The following is an 18,211-nucleotide window of genomic DNA, read 5'->3' on the forward strand; positions in this document are numbered from 1 at the left end:
ATATTGAGCCTGAATATTTAAGAATAATGCCTCTGTTTAATGCATGGATCCTTTGAAAAGTCAATCGCAACTTTGTGTGAGAAGATTGGAATTAAATGGATACAGTTGCCTTAGTTCTTGTATAAAGACATAAATATTACCCCTTGTAGTCCTCGTCCTTGTGTGATGTTGTAATCTGGTTAGGGGAGTCCGCTACCACCGATGGTGCTCTGATGTTGATTGAGCTGACACCGGGAGCAGACTCCGTGGCCGGGCGTTTGCTTGTCCGCTACAACCAGCGTGGCTCCACGATGGAAAGGGGCTGGCGCTGGGAGCTAACAAGCCGCGACGTTTACCGCTGACGACCAGCGTGGCCCCGGATGGAGAGGGGCTGGCGCTGGGAGCTGTTGAGTCGCAGATGGTAGGAGGTAGCCCGGGCGTCCCGATGGACGGTAGTAGTGGAGTAACACCTGGATAGAGGGTGCAAGATGCGGTGACGTGGTAAGGCAAATAACAGGGTCCAATCTCGGAAGTTCAGAAGGTATTGGATCAGTCAGAGGTATTCAGGAAAGTCAGGCAATCAATCCTTGACGCGTTTCTCCGTCTGAGGGTGCTGACGGTTTCATCAGAAGGTAAATAATTGGTTACCTGCCCAGGTATAAAAAGGTTGTTTTGGCCAATCAGCCTTTAGTAGCAATTAAGCCGCAGCTGTAGCTTTAATGTGGGTCAGGCATTGAAGAAATACGTATCTGCAATTTCAGATGTGTGGACTCAGATCTGCTTTTAATAATAATTCTAAGTTTATATATATCATTAGAAGGCTATATATACACAACATTAAAACCATATTTTTCATTATTAAACTCTAAAGGCATCAACGAACGTTTTGAGGAGGTTATTAAGACCAGGTATAAGTAGATCTAATTGGCACTTATTTATCATGTAGAGCTGGCGTAGCTCCGTGGTAGAGACTCTGACTATGGTAGATTCTCACAGTGGGGGACCGGTTCGAATCCCATCCTGTCTCGTCAGAAAATTTGTTATTTAATTTTCAATATCATTATATATTTTTATTTTTATACAGGGATCTATCACATTTTGACTAAATTATCAGAAAAAATTATTATCAGAAAAAATTAATGAAATAAAGTACATGAAATCAAATAAACTTTTTAACATTCTAGTCAAGAAGTCTTAATCTATAAATTATGCTAGTAGCTGATTTTTCATTTTATCATTATTATATCTTTTAAACCATTCATTTTGTGTAGCTATGAATCAGTTATTATCAACGTAATAATTTCAGTAATAGAATTTGAAGGAACAATATACATTTCTATATTCATGAATTAATAGCCATAAATAATAATAATAATTAATTAAATCAAATAAAATAAATAAATAAATAAAATGGAATAATAAAAAATGAATATAAATATAAAAAATAATAATGAATAGTATACATACATATATATACACATATACACACACACGTATATATACATATACACATATATACATATAGAAATAATAATAATAATAAATTGGATAAGGATAGAAAAATAACTATAATACGAGGGATGTAATAGTAATAATGCTGATTATAATAAGAAAACAAAAAAGATAAAAAAGATGGTAATATTGAATATATAAAAATATAACTATTAAACATGAAAAAATAATCGAACCAGGTATAATTTTCAATAGAAGGACTAATTTGTAGTTGAATATAGAAGATTCATATCAAAGAAAAGTTCTGAAGCTCATTCTGTTATTATAGGCATCTATTATCTTCATGCACAATAAAAGATTTATATGAAAACTGCATTATTTTCTACTGTACTCTATAAATGAATATATTTTGTCTCAAGTTTAGAGACCGAGGTAGAGGTATTAATCTGGGATTGTTTATATTGATCTAGAATAATGATAAAAGGTCAAAAAAAAGCAGAGAAGAGAAAGGCTTATCAATAGGCCATAATTCAATTGTTCAAATATTATTAAGCTCTATATTGTCATTGAGGCCTACTGGAAATAAGGTACCCAATGAGAAAATCCAGTAAGCTTCTCGAGCACATAGTCTTTCATAGCGATCACCTCCTCTTGGGGTCTGTTCTATGTGTTCTATACCTTGTATTTTTAATACCCGGTGATCCCCATTATGTTTATTTTTTACATGTTTAGAGAGTGAATGTTTTAAAAAACCTTTCATCACATTTCTTCTGTGTTCGAGAAATCTGGTATTGAGTGTCCGGATCGTGCGGCCCACATATTGGGAGCCGCAAATACAGGTAATTAAATAAATTACATAAGATGTTTGACAATTGATATGACTTTTGATGGGAAAGGTGGAGCCGGAGTGAGTAGACTGAAAGGAAGTAGAGGGACTTTTGATATGTTCGCATGTCATGCATTTATTTCTTTTACATCTGAAACAGCCCTTCATCATCATCATCAGCTTTTTTTGACCTTTTATCATTATTCTAGATCAATATAAACAATCCCAGATTAATACCTCTACCTCGGTCTCTAAACTTGAGACAAAATATATTCATTTATAGAGTACAGTAGAAAATAATGCAGTTTTCATATAAATCTTTTATTGTGCATGAAGATAATAGATGCCTATAATAACAGAATGAGCTTCAGAACTTTTCTTTGATATGAATCTTCTATATTCAACTACAAATTAGTCCTTCTATTGAAAATTATACCTGGTTCGATTATTTTTTCATGTTTAATAGTTATATTTTTATATATTCAATATTACCATCTTTTTTTATCTTTTTTGTTTTCTTATTATAATCAGCATTATTACTATTACATCCCTCGTATTATAGTTATTTTTCTATCCTTATCCAATTTATTATTATTATTATTTCTATATGTATATATGTGTATATGTATATATACGTGTGTGTGTATATGTGTATATATATGTATGTATACTATTCATTATTATTTTTTATATTTATATTCATTTTTTATTATTCCATTTTATTTATTTATTTATTTTATTTGATTTAATTAATTATTATTATTATTTATGGCTATTAATTCATGAATATAGAAATGTATATTGTTCCTTCAAATTCTATTACTGAAATTATTACGTTGATAATAACTGATTCATAGCTACACAAAATGAATGGTTTAAAAGATATAATAATGATAAAATGAAAAATCAGCTACTAGCATAATTTATAGATTAAGACTTCTTGACTAGAATGTTAAAAAGTTTATTTGATTTCATGTACTTTATTTCATTAATTTTTTCTGATAATAATTTTTTCTGATAATTTAGTCAAAATGTGATAGATCCCTGTATAAAAATAAAAATATATAATGATATTGAAAATTAAATAACAAATTTTCTGACGAGACAGGATGGGATTCGAACCGGTCCCCCACTGTGAGAATCTACCATAGTCAGAGTCTCTACCACGGAGCTACGCCAGCTCTACATGATAAATAAGTGCCAATTAGATCTACTTATACCTGGTCTTAATAACCTCCTCAAAACGTTCGTTGATGCCTTTAGAGTTTAATAATGAAAAATATGGTTTTAATGTTGTGTATATATAGCCTTCTAATGATATATATAAACTTAGAATTATTATTAAAAGCAGATCTGAGTCCACACATCTGAAATTGCAGATACGTATTTCTTCAATGCCTGACCCACATTAAAGCTACAGCTGCGGCTTAATTGCTACTAAAGGCTGATTGGCCAAAACAACCTTTTTATACCTGGGCAGGTAACCAATTATTTACCTTCTGATGAAACCGTCAGCACCCTCAGACGGAGAAACGCGTCAAGGATTGATTGCCTGACTTTCCTGAATACCTCTGACTGATCCAATACCTTCTGAACTTCCGAGATTGGACCCTGTTATTTGCCTTACCACGTCACCGCATCTTGCACCCTCTATCCAGGTGTTACTCCACTACTACCGTCCATCGGGACGCCCGGGCTACCTCCTACCATCTGCGACTCAACAGCTCCCAGCGCCAGCCCCTCTCCATCCGGGGCCACGCTGGTCGTCAGCGGTAAACGTCGCGGCTTGTTAGCTCCCAGCGCCAGCCCCTTTCCATCGTGGAGCCACGCTGGTTGTAGCGGACAAGCAAACGCCCGGCCACGGAGTCTGCTCCCGGTGTCAGCTCAATCAACATCAGAGCACCATCGGTGGTAGCGGACTCCCCTAACCAGATTACAACATCACACAAGGACGAGGACTACAAGGGGTAATATTTATGTCTTTATACAAGAACTAAGGCAACTGTATCCATTTAATTCCAATCTTCTCACACAAAGTTGCGATTGACTTTTCAAAGGATCCATGCATTAAACAGAGGCATTATTCTTAAATATTCAGGCTCAATATCAAGTCAGCTGCTTATATATTAATTTGTATCTGCATATGCATTTTTAATACTGTGTATTTTTTAATATTATGTATTGTTTATTATATTTATAATTTTTTATTGAGTAAAAATTAATAGATCAACACAGTGCGCGCTCTCTTTATTTTAATTTATCTTTTCTGCTTTAATTCTAGATAGGCATTTCAGGCCTTCTAGTTAATTGGGAGCAGCCACTTAAGCTGTGGACTGAGAGAGATATACACATATACTTACTAAATCTCATCATTTAATACATTGCGCCCGATTTTCCATTTCTTGGTCAATTGTTTCTGTATTATAACATAATTCTGGAATCATGGAATCCAGGGGCTGGGGATATTGAATTTTAGATTATTTAGGGAATGGATCAGAGTTCTTTTCTGAACAGATAAACATATGTTACTGTACGGAAAGCATAGGTAACTGATGTTAATGGGGACCTTGATAGAGTCAGAGATAGTTAGTTTCTCCAGTACCTTGTTCTGTGATGTTCCCTGAAGATGTAAAGCCAGTCCTAGTAGAAGGGGCAGGGGTTTAAATCCAGTGTGCATCTCAGTGCAGGAGAGCAATCCGTTTGTTCTGGAGAGACATCCACGTAGTGAAGTACAAGTTAAAGGTAAGTTCTGGATAATTTTGATGATTCTTAAGTCAGCTGTGTAGAATTTAAGCTGTTTTGTAGAGATGTTCAGGAGCATGTAAAGTGTGAAGAAGCCATCTTGGGCGCTTGACTGAGCATTAACCAAATGTATAAATCAATGTGAGTGCCTGTACGATGTCTGATATAATAGTGCACATATAAGTTGACCCTGCCCAGGTGCTTGCACCATGGTATGTAATTCTACTGTCTTTTCCCAGCCCATCTGTGATGCTGCGGTACTCGTCTCCTGCTGTATACAGGTGATACCTACCCCTGGGTAGTGGATACAGACTCTTTGTTCTATAATAATTCTTGTATTTAAAACAACTTTTATTGGGATTATACCTCTAAAATGATGTATATGTATATATGAATAAAATATACTACAGATATATTACAAAAAATGTTTTTCCACTTTGGTTTCTAGTGAAAGGAGAGTAAAGTTACTGATATAAAGTTTTGCAATAATAGGAGAAAAATATATATTGCACATCATCAGTGTTTTTCCTTTTAACTTCTCAGGGAAGGGCAATAGAATTATTCCTATAGAGTTTCTCAATAAATACTAGTTTTTCGGTAGTGTATTCACTTGTTATGCAAGCTATAGAGAACTAACCACATGACATCATTTCATAACCTCTGACCTCTTTCTGGCTGCAGATTCATTTAATTGCATCACTCACAATCAAGGCCAGCAATAGTGAATACGTTGCTTATATTACAGATGTATTGATGAATATTGTTGCCAACTGAGTCAATCAGTTTCTATCGGGGTTGCCTACTCTCCCGGAATGGGAAGGATCATGATAACCTGGCCATTCTGGAAAGGTGGTCAAGTCCCCTGCAATAACGGCAGACTCTTACAATGCCCCCCCTCGGCAGGGGGTCCGTCGAGACCAGATGATGCAAACTGTACTATCATTATCCACCCCCACCCCCCCAGCTCTAATGGTATTACACAGTGAGGGGCATGTCCACGATGATGCAAACATGACGACCATGTCACCTTGCATGTTTCTTCTTCTGGTAGCTTCACCACTGGCTCTGACCAATTTCGCAGCTCCGCCCCCAAAGTCGGCAACCCTGGTTTCTAGCCACAGTTATAGACTGTGCTTGGTGCCTACTCACAACTTTGTGTATCGCTGGATCGGGACCCGAAAAGGAAAGGAAGGTGTGGCCTATGAAAAGGGCCGTGGTCTCAGGGGATGACGCGTCCTGAGGCCGCCCCCCCCCCCCCCCCCCGGTTTTTGCTGATCTGCATCACGGACAATGGCGGCCCCGGGCAGGAACGTCCCCAAATACCGGGACGTTCTTGCAGTAAGCCGGACAGTTGGGAGGTATGGTCAAATCCAAACAAAGAAAGGAGCCCTAGTTGAAGTCTGCACACTTCCTTCTGCTGTTTGCTAATATGTTGACTACTGCACCAGGTTTTCCCAGGTTGTCTCCCATCCAAGTGCTGACCAGGCCACCACTCATTAGAGAATTGGTAGCAGCCAGCAAGGCCAATACACTGACTGCGCTTGCACATTTACACTCCCCCCCACATACACACACAATCATGAAACAAAAGGGGCAGAGCTACTGTACATGGGACTTGAAGTGGCGGAGCTACACGGGTCTCTGAAGGGGCGGGGATACATGGATCTCAGGGTCCTGCTGTGCTGAACCTGTCCAAGAGGGAGATGAAGCTGCTGACATTCCAGGCCAGGGCCACCCAGAGAGTAAGAATGCTCTCTGTTGGTGTTTCTAAGTAAGTGCAGGACACTAAGGCAAGGATTAGGCTGCAGGGGTAGGGAGGGTTACGGACCACGTTCGTGTGATAGAGCATAGGCCACGGGCTAAGGGAGTGCATCAGTGTGATAGAGCGTAGGGGGAGGGAGTGCATTGGTGTGATAGAACATAGGCTGCAGGGTGAGGGAGGCCATCAGTATGATAGAGTGCAGGCCGCAGTGTGAAGGAGTGCGTCAGTGTGATATAGCGCAGGTTGTAGGGTAAGGGAGGGCGTCAGAGTGATAGAACGCAGGCTGCAGGGTGAGGGAGCATCTGTGTGATATAGTGCAGGGTTAGGGAGGGCGTCAGTGTGATATAGCGTAAGTTGCAGGGTGAGGGTGTCAGTGTGCCATAGTGCAGGCTGCAGGGTGAGAGAGCGTCAGTATGATATAGTGCAGGCTGCAGGGTGAGGGAGCGTCAGTGTGATATAGTGCAGGTCACAGGGTGAGGGAGTGCATCCGTGTTACAGAGAGCAGGCTGCAGGGTGAGTGAATGCGTCAGTATGATAGAGTGCAGGCCACAGTGTGAGGGAGGGCGTCTGTGTGTTAGCGCAGTGTGAGGGAGGGCATTAGTGTAATGTTGTGCAGGCTGCAGGGTGAGGGAGTGCATCAGTGTGATAGAGAGCACAAGCCGTGGGGCGGAGGAGCACGGTAGTGTGATAAAACGCAGGTCGCAGAGTGAGGGATTGTGTTGGTGTGATAGAGTGCAGGGTAAGGGAGTGCATTGTTGTTACAGTATAGAGCACATGAGGTGGGATAAGGGATTGCACCAGTGTGATAGAGCACAAGCCGTGGGGTGAGAGAGCGCGTCAGTGGAATAGAACGCCGGTTGCAGTGCGTCCAGTTTATGTTCCAACAAAGGGGGATTGGTAGCATTTGAGGGGGTGGGGGGCCCTCAGAGTTATCTGTGTATGGGGCCCCACAAATTCTGTTTGGCCCTGTCCTCCAGAGTAGATTCCCGGGAGGCTGCTTCCCTAGCACAATTTCCCTGGTGGTTTATTCTTCTGCTCCTGTCCCCTGCTGGTTCCTGGGTGGCTCGCACCTCCGCTTCTGTCATCTGCTGGCTCATGGGAAGCACCTCCTCCAGAGCAGATTCCTGGGTGGCTGCTCCCCTAACACAGGTTCCCTGGTGATTCAGTCCTCCACTCCTGTCCCCTGCTGGTTTATGGGTGGCTGCTCCCTTAGCGCAGGTTCCCTGGTGGTTCATTCTTCCACTCCTGTCCCCTGCTGGTTTATGGGTGGCTCGCTCCTTTGCTCCTGTTCCCAACTGTCTCCCAGGCAGCCATCCTCCAGAGCAGGTTTCCGGGCAGCTGCTCCTCCAATGCAGGATCCCGGATGGCCGCTCCTCCAGCGAGCCATGCGTGGGGACGCGGTGCTACGTCTCAGTGTCCATGTGGACTGTGTTGAAATTTGTGACAAAAAAAATAGAAAAACCCCATGTCGACCTTTTGACTGTCAACCTTCCCCATGTTGACATAATGCTTGTGTCGACCTAATGACCCTGTCAACCTAACCCATGTTGACCTTCCTGCATGTTCACCTAAAAGCATGTTGACCTAATGCTGCCTACCCAATGATCCACCTTCCTCTGTAGGATTTTCCAAATGCATTAAAGCCTCCTTTGTCGGAGGTCCGCTGTGGGGGGTAATGTAGCTGGTCCCCGTAGAAGCCTATGGGCTTCTCCACAGTGCTGGTTGAGGGATCCAACACAGATACCTGCCAGCAAGCCCCGCAGCCTCTGACGTCACTTCTACAAATCCAGAAGTCTAGGCACCAGTGCTGATCATAAAAAAGCTATCCTTTGTGCTGTTCATCACATATGTTAGTACATATACAGTAAAATGAGTATCGCTACCATGAATGTTGGGATGTAACTCCAGTGCTTGTTACATCCTGCCCCGTGGGAGATGAGCAAGACAACCTTCCAGTCGGATGCCAGTACCATACCTCCCAACTTTGTAGCTGCAGAAATAGGGAGAGCGTCCAAAAAGGGGGCACGGCTTATGTAAATGAGGGGTGCGGCTTATGCAAATGAGCCACGTCCCCGTTTTCGGCCGGGAATAGACGCTGTGAGCATGCGCACAGCGTCTATTCTGTTAAATTGGGGGGGCTGCAGCGGGACACCTCTGGCCACGGGTGGGACAGCGGGACAGGACCCGGTAATCGGGACTGTCCCGCTGAAATCGTGAGTGTTGGGAGGTATGCAATACAGAACTGTAAATATTCATTTTATAATGATATAAAGAATGTTATTAATGGGGAACTAATATTACTTTTTAATTCATAATGGGGCACCTTCATAAGAAGCAATGATATTTATTTTGCTTCATATATGGGCACATATTTTCAAAGTAATTGATAAGGGTTACCAGATATAATTTAAGACTTTTAAGTAGTATTTATGGGAGGATATCTGGCCTAGTGTTTATCTAGCACAGGCTAATTTATGTCCTTGAGTAGGTGGTCATGTGACCTCAGCTGTACCTTCTCCTAATCAGCCCTGCTATATATCTGATTTTAGTCTCAGGGCAGTTGTCTAGTTAGAAATATACCAAGTAGAAATTACAAAGTAGCAATTACTCTTAAAGAACAGTTAAAAAAACAGTTGAACAATATTAAGTAATGTAAAACCAAAACTTATTACACATCATTATTATACATATCCACTCTACCTACCACTGCCTCTACCATACACACAATCACACAATGCTCACCAAACTGCTACTTCTCATATCTTTACATGGAATTCTCACCAAACTTCAACCATCCTATAATCTCCCTGACACTCATCACTCGGTATTTGTGTACTAGAACGGCGCCCACGATATTTGGTCGCACACCATATAAATCGCATCGCATGCCATACACCCGATGAACTGCGATGCGATTTAAAATTGTATAAGCCATGGGTCTTCAAACTGCGGCCCTCCAGATGTTGTGAAACTACAAATCCCAGCATGCCTTGCCACAGTTTTGCTATAAGGGAGTGTTAAAACTGTGGCAAGGCATGCTGGGATTTGTAGTTTCACAACATCTGGAGGGCCGCAGTTTGAAGACCCATGGTATAAGCCCTCTATACGATGTTTAATTGTATAAGCACCCTAATGGGGACTTACAATGTTAAATGCACCCCCACGCCACCCCCAGTATGAACGTGAACCCGAAGCGTGGCGAGCGCAGCGAGGGGCGGCAGTACGCGTCCTCCGACCTTTTCATACCCCCACTATCCACATCGGCGTGGAGTTGATTTTATATAGTGTGGCAAGTGCAGCGAGCCACCGAGCCCGAAGTGTGGCGAGCGCAGCGAGCCCCGCGAGGGGACACGTATTACTTTACATGTATTCCGCGTCCCATCGCGGGGCGCGCTGCGCTCGCCGCGCTTTGGGCTCGGTGGCGAGCACCGCTCGACACACTATATAAAATCAACTCCACGCCGACTTGGATAGTGGGGGTATGAAAAGGTCGTAGGACGCGTACCGCCGCCCCTCGCGGGCTCGCTGCGCTCGCCGCACTTCGGGTTCACATTCATAGTGGGGGTGGCGTGGGGGTGCATTTAACATTGTAAGCCCCCATTAGGGTGCTTATACAATTTAAAATCGCATCGCACTGTATGGCATTGTATGCCATATACAATGCTATACAATTTTAACATTGTATGACATCGGGGGACATCTCGTCGCATCGCATACCATCGCATGCCTTATGGTCTGCGATGCGATGGGCACCCTGATAGTACACAAGTACCCACCATATTACCTCTACTATTATTCACTCCCCTCTTCTAAACACTTATGAGCTCTTTACTTACTTCTCTACTTGTACTTTCACATCCACATCTTACCACCAATATAAAAAAAAACACAAACATCCACCTATATCTATCTTTACTTTTTAATCTTTTTTAACTGGTGACATATCACCAAACCTAGGCCCCAACCACCTGTCCCACTCAGATTTAACTGGTTCCAAGCCTTATAGAAACTCAGCTAACCTCAAAAATATCACATGCCTCCCACCACACACCAAGCAACTTAAATGTGCCAAATTGAATGCACTCTCTGTTTGCAATAAATGAACATCCATCCATTACCCCGTTCATCTCTCACAACTTCAACCTGATGGCCATTACAGAAGCCTGGCTGACACAATTAGACACTGCCCCACTTGCGGCACTGTCACATGGTGGTTTCCACTTCACTCACACCTCGTCTGGTAACTGCAAAGGAGGTGGGGTAGGTATATTACTGTCACAATCCTTCAATTACTCAGTTCTATCACAGTTCCGTAACTCACATTCACATCATTTGAAGTTCACTCTATTAGGATTTTTTCACCTTTCTCGCTGCTTGTTCCTGCTATCTATAGCCCACCTGGGCTTCCCAAATCTCAATTTCTGGAAGATTTCTCTGCCTGGCTCCCCCATTTCTTATCCTCTGACTTCTCCACCATCATCCTGGGTGACTTCAATATTGCTATTGACAGTCCACAATATCTGCACACTTTTGAATTTAAAACTTAACGTTTATTTATTACTTCATTAAAATTAATTTAGACATAGCAAGACAGACATACACAAAACATGTACAGATTCCTGAGATTCCAATTTTAAGAGTTTTCTGTTAATTGTCAAACTGCAGGGGTGCACTGACACTTAACTTGTTTTTCTCTCATCTCTCATCTTTCCCTCTCCTTCCTTCTATTCACCCCTCCCTTTCCTTGGAAACTCCCTTTTTTCTCTCTTTTTCTCTTCTCCTTTTTTTCCCCCCTTCTCCTTCCCCCTCTTTTTCCTTCTCTTTTCTATTTTTCTCTTTTCCCCTATTATCACATACCAACTAAGGGTCATATAACATAGCGCAATTTCTAGTAGAATCTTCCTGTCAATAGAAAATTAGACTGGCCTGAAAAACCAAGAATTACTGGTGTAAAATAAGGTATATTACCATAATAAATAAATATTCGCGGTCCACTCCATATATTGTGGTACCTCAAAAATTGTGTAAAAAAGGTAGTTCCGAACCATCATTGGATTTAGATTGACGGATTCTCTACCTATACTTTACTTATTGACAATTAACAGAGAACTCTTAAAATTGGAATCTCAGGAATCTGTACATGTTTTGTGTATGTCTGTCTTGCTATGTCTAAATTAATTTTAATGAAGTAATAAATAAACGTTAAGTTTTAAATTCAAAAGTGTGCCCCCAACAACAGAGAGTACTTTCTCTTTTTTCTCTTTACATCAATTTTTACTCTCAGGGGAGCACCTCCACATCACCTATTAATGCACAAGCATTTTGATACTCTAAAATAGTGGATCTTTTCATATAAGTATATTATATATACATCCAATACAACTAAAACGTGGTACTGGTGCACAGGTTCTTTTCCCCAATTTACCTTTTCCCATGTTGAAGTTCACAATATCTGCAGGCTTCCAAACTCCTCTCTCTAACCTCCTCTCTCAGCCTCTCCCAGTGGTCCGACTCCTCTACTCATGAGGAAGGCCACTGCCTTTCCCTTGCTTTCACCAGGCTGTGTCAGTCTCTGATTTTACTAACACTCCCTTCCCCCTCTCTGATCACAATCTCATTACCCTCTCACTCTTCTCCATTACCCCAAGCTCACTGACACAGAAATCATGCATGCCTACTCTAACCATTAGAAATACTAATGCTATTAATTTTCCACAACTTTCCACCTCTCTGCAATAACAGCTCTCTATAATTCCTACACTAACCTCTCCCCACTCTGCTGTTTCCCACCTGTACCAGACTCTTGAAACCGCCCTTGATGAAGTGGCTCCAGCTACCCATTACACCCACGGCAGGCTTAGATGCCAGCCATGGCATACCAAAATAAGAAGACAACTACAACTCACATATAATGTAGAATGCCAATGGCGTAAATCTCGTAATCTGACTGATTTCCTCACATATAAGTCTATCTACCACTCCTACTTCGGATACTGCCAAACAAACGTACTTCAATCTCTTCTGTACCCTCCCTTCACTCTCCCTATGGCTACCATCAGTTTACAAGAACTTGCCTTCTACTTTAAGGACAAAATTGATATCATCCAAGATGAAATGGTATGCTCTTCCACAACCTCTAACCCTCTTTCTTCCCCACCTGAACCCTCTGGCACTTTCTCGTAATTTGAGCTCACAAATGAAAAGGAAGTTTCCACACTTTTTCTTATCCTCCTACTCTACTACCTCTCCTCTTGATCCTATACCTGCACAAGTCATTATAACTCTGTCTCCTGTGCTTGTCCCAACCTTAACTAAAATCTGCAATCTCTCTCTTGCTACTGGTACTTTTCCTTCTTTGCTCAAACATGCAGTGATTACTCTCATTCTGAAAAACACAATTCTGACCCTAACTCTCTCTAACTATCAAACTATCTCTCAGCTCCCATGCCTCTCCAAGCTACTGGAAAGACTTGTCTACTCTTGCCTCACACACTTTCTTAACTCTCACACCCTAATAGACCCGCTTTGGTCAGGCTTTCGTTCCCAACACTCCACTGAGACAGCACTGACTACAGTGGTGAATGATATGGTAACTGCCAAGTCTAAAGGCCATTACTCTCTACTTATTCTTCTAGATCTCTTTGCTGCCTTTGACACTGTTGATCATACTCTTCTCGTACAAACACTGCACTCCCTAGGTCTTAATAATACAGCCCTTTTCTGGTTCACATCTTACCTTTCTGATCGCTCTTTCAGTGTTCGCTTCTCTGACTCTACCTCCTCTTCACTACCTCTGTCAGTCGGCTTTGTCTTAGGTCCTCTGCTTTTCTCAATCTATAAGTCATCTCTTGGCAAACTCATTAGCTCTTTCGGATTCCAGTATCATTTATATGTGGATGATACTCAAATCTATTTATCAACCCCAGAGTTGTCACCAGTGGTTTTGGGACAAGTCTCTGTATGCCTCTCTGCCATCTCATCTTGGATGTCTTCTCGCCACCGCAAACTCAATATTTCCAAAACGGAATTACTTACATTCCCACCAGCTAAGAACAGTTAAAATCCTGATATCTCCATCACTGTTGACAACTCGACTATCTACCCTACGCCACAAGCTCATTGCCTAGGGGTCAACCTCGACTCTGAACTGTCCTTTGTTTCCCACATTTAATCTGTCACCAAATCATGTTACATGCATCTAAAAAACATATCCAAAATACGACCCTATCTCACACAAGACACTACTAAATCTCTTATCCATGAACTCATTATATCCCGCATTGATTGCAATAGTCTCCTAACCAGTCTTCCCAAGAACAGATACTCGCCACTGCAGTCCATTCTAAATGCTGCTGCTAGGAAGATCTTCCTAGCAAGACGCTCATCGTCTGCTGATCCGCTCTGCCAGTCCCCCATTGGTTACCTGTGTTTTACCGTATTCAATATAAAACCCTTCTGCTAGCATATAAAGCTATTAACCATACTGCGCCAGCTTATATTTCTTAACTTATCTCAAAATATCTCCCATCTCGACCACTCCGCTCTGCACAAGATCTGCGTTTCTCTTTTGCACAGATCACCAGCTCCCATTCATTATTACAGGACTTTCATTGGGCTGCTCCCATCCTATGGAATGCCCTTCCACGCACTATAAGACTCTCCATTAGCCTCCAAAGTTTCAAGCGATCCCTGAAAACTCACCTCTTCAGGCAAGCCTATCATATTTAATTCCATATCCCTCAGAGGCACTTATGTATTATATAGCTTCCCTTCTGGACTTGTAACTTGGTGGGACTTCTATGCTATTACTGATGCCTGTCCTTGTGTTTCCCTCCTATGTCCCTATAGATTGTAAGCTTGCAGCAGGGCCCTCTAACCTCCAAGTCGGTCTGTTGTTACCCAGTTTGTTTTATCTCTGCTTACAATTGTAAAGTGCAATGGAATCTGCTGCGCTATATAAGAACCGTAAATAAATAAATAAATAAATAAAGTAGTACACATTACCTTAAATAAACTTTAGGGGACGCATTGATTTATTTTAACCCTGGTGTCCAGCAGGGGTACCAGGAAAGGGAGACGGCCACACAGCACGACTAGGCATGAATAGGCCACTCTGGTGGTCTGGGATTAATGTTACTGTACATATCATTCATGTAGAGCAGGGCTTTTTTTTTCTTGCTTGTCAACAGTTGTTGTTCGGTTATCTGACCTGCCACAACCACATTTTGTTTTGGACATTTATTTTCCCCTCAGATGATTTCTATTTTTGTAGGTCGGAAATCCATTTTGCAGCATGTAGTGTTTAAACATTTAGGAGTGAAATTTAATAGGATGAGAGTCAGAAAGCAGGGGCGTAACTTGATATTCGTAGGCCCCATAGCAAAGCTTTGTACATGCCCCCTATTTAGCAACTGATGGTGATAAATGTATGTAAAACATATTACTTAGGCCAGCGGTTCTCAAACAGTGGGTCCTGACCCCAAAGTGGGTCCTGACCTTCTCAGCGTGGGGTCGCGACTCCATATTGCTGACCATCAGGCTGATGACTTTCTAATCTCAGTCAGTGATTCAAGGAGTCTAAAAGATCTGTTGAATTGTCTGTTATTTTAGACTCCTCCCATCATTTTGTGCCTCCACAAAGCTACCATGTCTGCTGCCTACACATGTGATGTGATGACCTTCTGCAGTAACTTGCTGGGGTTCTGTCATTATTTTTATTGTCTAATGGGTTCCCAGAGCAAAATAGTTTGAGGACCCCTGACTTAGACCGTAAAGATGGCCCCCTTCAGCTCTGAACCCCCTGCACCTATGGTAGTTACGCCTCTGTCAGAAAGTGAGAGATTTGATAAGAAATCTCCAGTTTTTTAAAGCGGCAATCATTTACTCTTCAAAATCAAACATTACATAGTGTAATGCACGTGGACCACGTGGATAATAAATTATAAAAAAAAATTGTGTGTCGACCATTATCATTTTGACCCTTTGTACTTGTTGACCTTAAGCACTGTCAGCATTTATTACGTTGACCATTTGACCATGTCAATCATAGGGAGTCAACCTATTGACTGTAGACTTACTGACTGACTTCCTAGAACCCAGGATTTCTTAGAAGTACATTTTCAGATTTCTTTCCTCACTTCTCCATCATGGCTTGGAATGTCTCATCACAGCCATTCACAAATCTGCGGTCTTTGCAGTCAATGAGCTGCTCTCTGTGTCAGCAATGTGACAGAAAATACTGGGCTTGCACTGATGACTTGTCAGCAGATAGCTTTGAGTCATTTAAGTCACATTTTGTCATACTTTTTTTTAGACCGGATCTCAACTAATCGGAAACTCAACATCTGACAGTTTCACATCTGCATTGCAAAACGATTGTCCCATTTAAAAAAAGCTTTAACGGTAACCAATCTTCCACATTCCGCAGGATTAGTGTAGAATTGCCAGGTCACTGCGGTAACAAGATTACTTTTTAAAATTCTTTGAAATGGAAATTACTGTTGTACCCTGGTTCAGCTTTTGCCCAAACTGTTACATTTTAAAGACGTGACAAATGTCCATTACCAATTTTAGTAGATATACAGTACAGTTATTCCTAAAAGTAATGGTGACTTATTTCATTTCATAATACTTTATACAGTTTTAGTCTCCCCTATCCAAAAATCCAATATTCGAAATCCAAAAAATATATTTATAATGGGTGCAGTGTGCGCGGTACACACAGAACCCTGAGTCCCAGGGGGACCCACACCATACACTGCACCCATTTTATTTCTGGAGTCCTCAGCAGAGGCGTAGCTTGGGTGGCGCCGGCGGAGCTTGTGCTCCGGGCGCCAACGGTCTGCAGGGTGCCCCACAGTGGCGGGCTGGGCCGGGGGGAAGTGTGTTCATTACCGAGTCTCTCAGTGTGTCCTGTGATGCGGACATCTGCGTGCGCTCGCCAGCTCCCTTCTCCCCTGACAGCGGCGGGAGCCGGTGCTGTAGTCTTTCTGTGGTGGCCACTTCAAAGATGGCCGTCGCCATGCAGGAGACAGACACTAGAGGTTTGCATGCCCTCTAGTGTCTGTCAGAGCAGCGCAGCGCACCCAGTGCTTCCCAGCTGGAGCGCTGTTTAAAGGAACACGGCAGGGCCCAGGGTGTAGTCAATCTTCTCTCTCAGACTCGCACCATGGGGGAAGTGGCACCTCCCACAGCTGCACCGTGCATGAAGCAGAATTGTTCTTTGAAGTCCTATTCCTGCGCAGGGGCCGGGTCTCACTTGTACATTCCCCAAGCTGGGCAGCGCTGTGGTCCCTGGATCCTCAAGCCTTCCTGTCACCCTGCAGCTTCCCCTCACAGATTGGTGAGTGCCCAAGGATCGCTGTAACCACCAACCCCCTGTGTGTGTAACCCCTTACTTTGTATATTACCCCCTCTACCCCACCTCATCCGCGGTGTTTGATCCCCCTGTACCCCCTTTACCTGTGTGTGACACCTTGTCCCCCACTACCCCCTTCCTCTGTGCCTGTGACCCTGATCAACTCCCTATCCATGTGTACATGTGAGACACCATGCCCCCATCCCTGCCCTTCTACCCCCTAACCCCCAGGGTGTAACCCTTGTACTCCTCCCTCAATGCCTGTGGCATCCTCTTCTCCCCGGGGGGGGGGGGGGGGGGTGAGGGAAGGGGCGTGAAACATGCCCTTGCTCAGGCGCTGTGGCACCTAGCTACACCACTGGTCCTCAGTGCTGCCAGAATCGCCATTTTCTGGAGTTGTGTGCATACACTAGTGCTCAGACTCTTTTGCACTGGGCAGTGCAGTGCTGCTGCCGGCAGAGAGGAAGGGGCAGGAATGCAGGAGTCTGCTCCCCTCTTAAATCGTCCCTGACTGTACACAAACTTTGTTTCATTATCTACATTTTTTTAAATATTGTATACAATTACCATCATGCTACTGTATGTGTTTATATGAAACATATGCATTCTGTGTTTAGACTTGGGTCCCATCACCCAAGTAATAACACCGATCCTTGTGTATCAATACCTATTTCCCTATATATCACTGTATTCAATTATAAAGTGCAATGGAATTTCATGCACTATATAAAAAAACCTGGAAAAATCCCAAATATTCTCACAAGCATTTTGGATATGGGAGACTCCGGGAGTATTCAATCCGGATTCCAACTGTCGGATTATGCCTGACAGTTGGAATTTTTGTTATCACCAACTTTCGACATTAGTTAAACAGTCGTAATTCAATATTCAAAATGTTGAGTGTCGGAACAGCCGTGGATTGCTGAAAACAGCTACGTTTTGTCGAAAAATGGCCGATTATGACAATACAGATTCATCTACATAGGGAGGGGAATCTGTAGCAGGGGAGTCCCGGCCCGGGATTGAATACGGAACTGCCAATATTTCCACGCATAGTTTTTTAAATCATCTTTTATCATTCCTTTATTAAATT

This window comes from Crinia signifera, chromosome 3 (assembly GCF_055691185.1).
Source record: "Crinia signifera chromosome 3, ASM5569118v1, whole genome shotgun sequence".
NCBI lineage: Eukaryota > Metazoa > Chordata > Amphibia > Anura > Myobatrachidae > Crinia > Crinia signifera.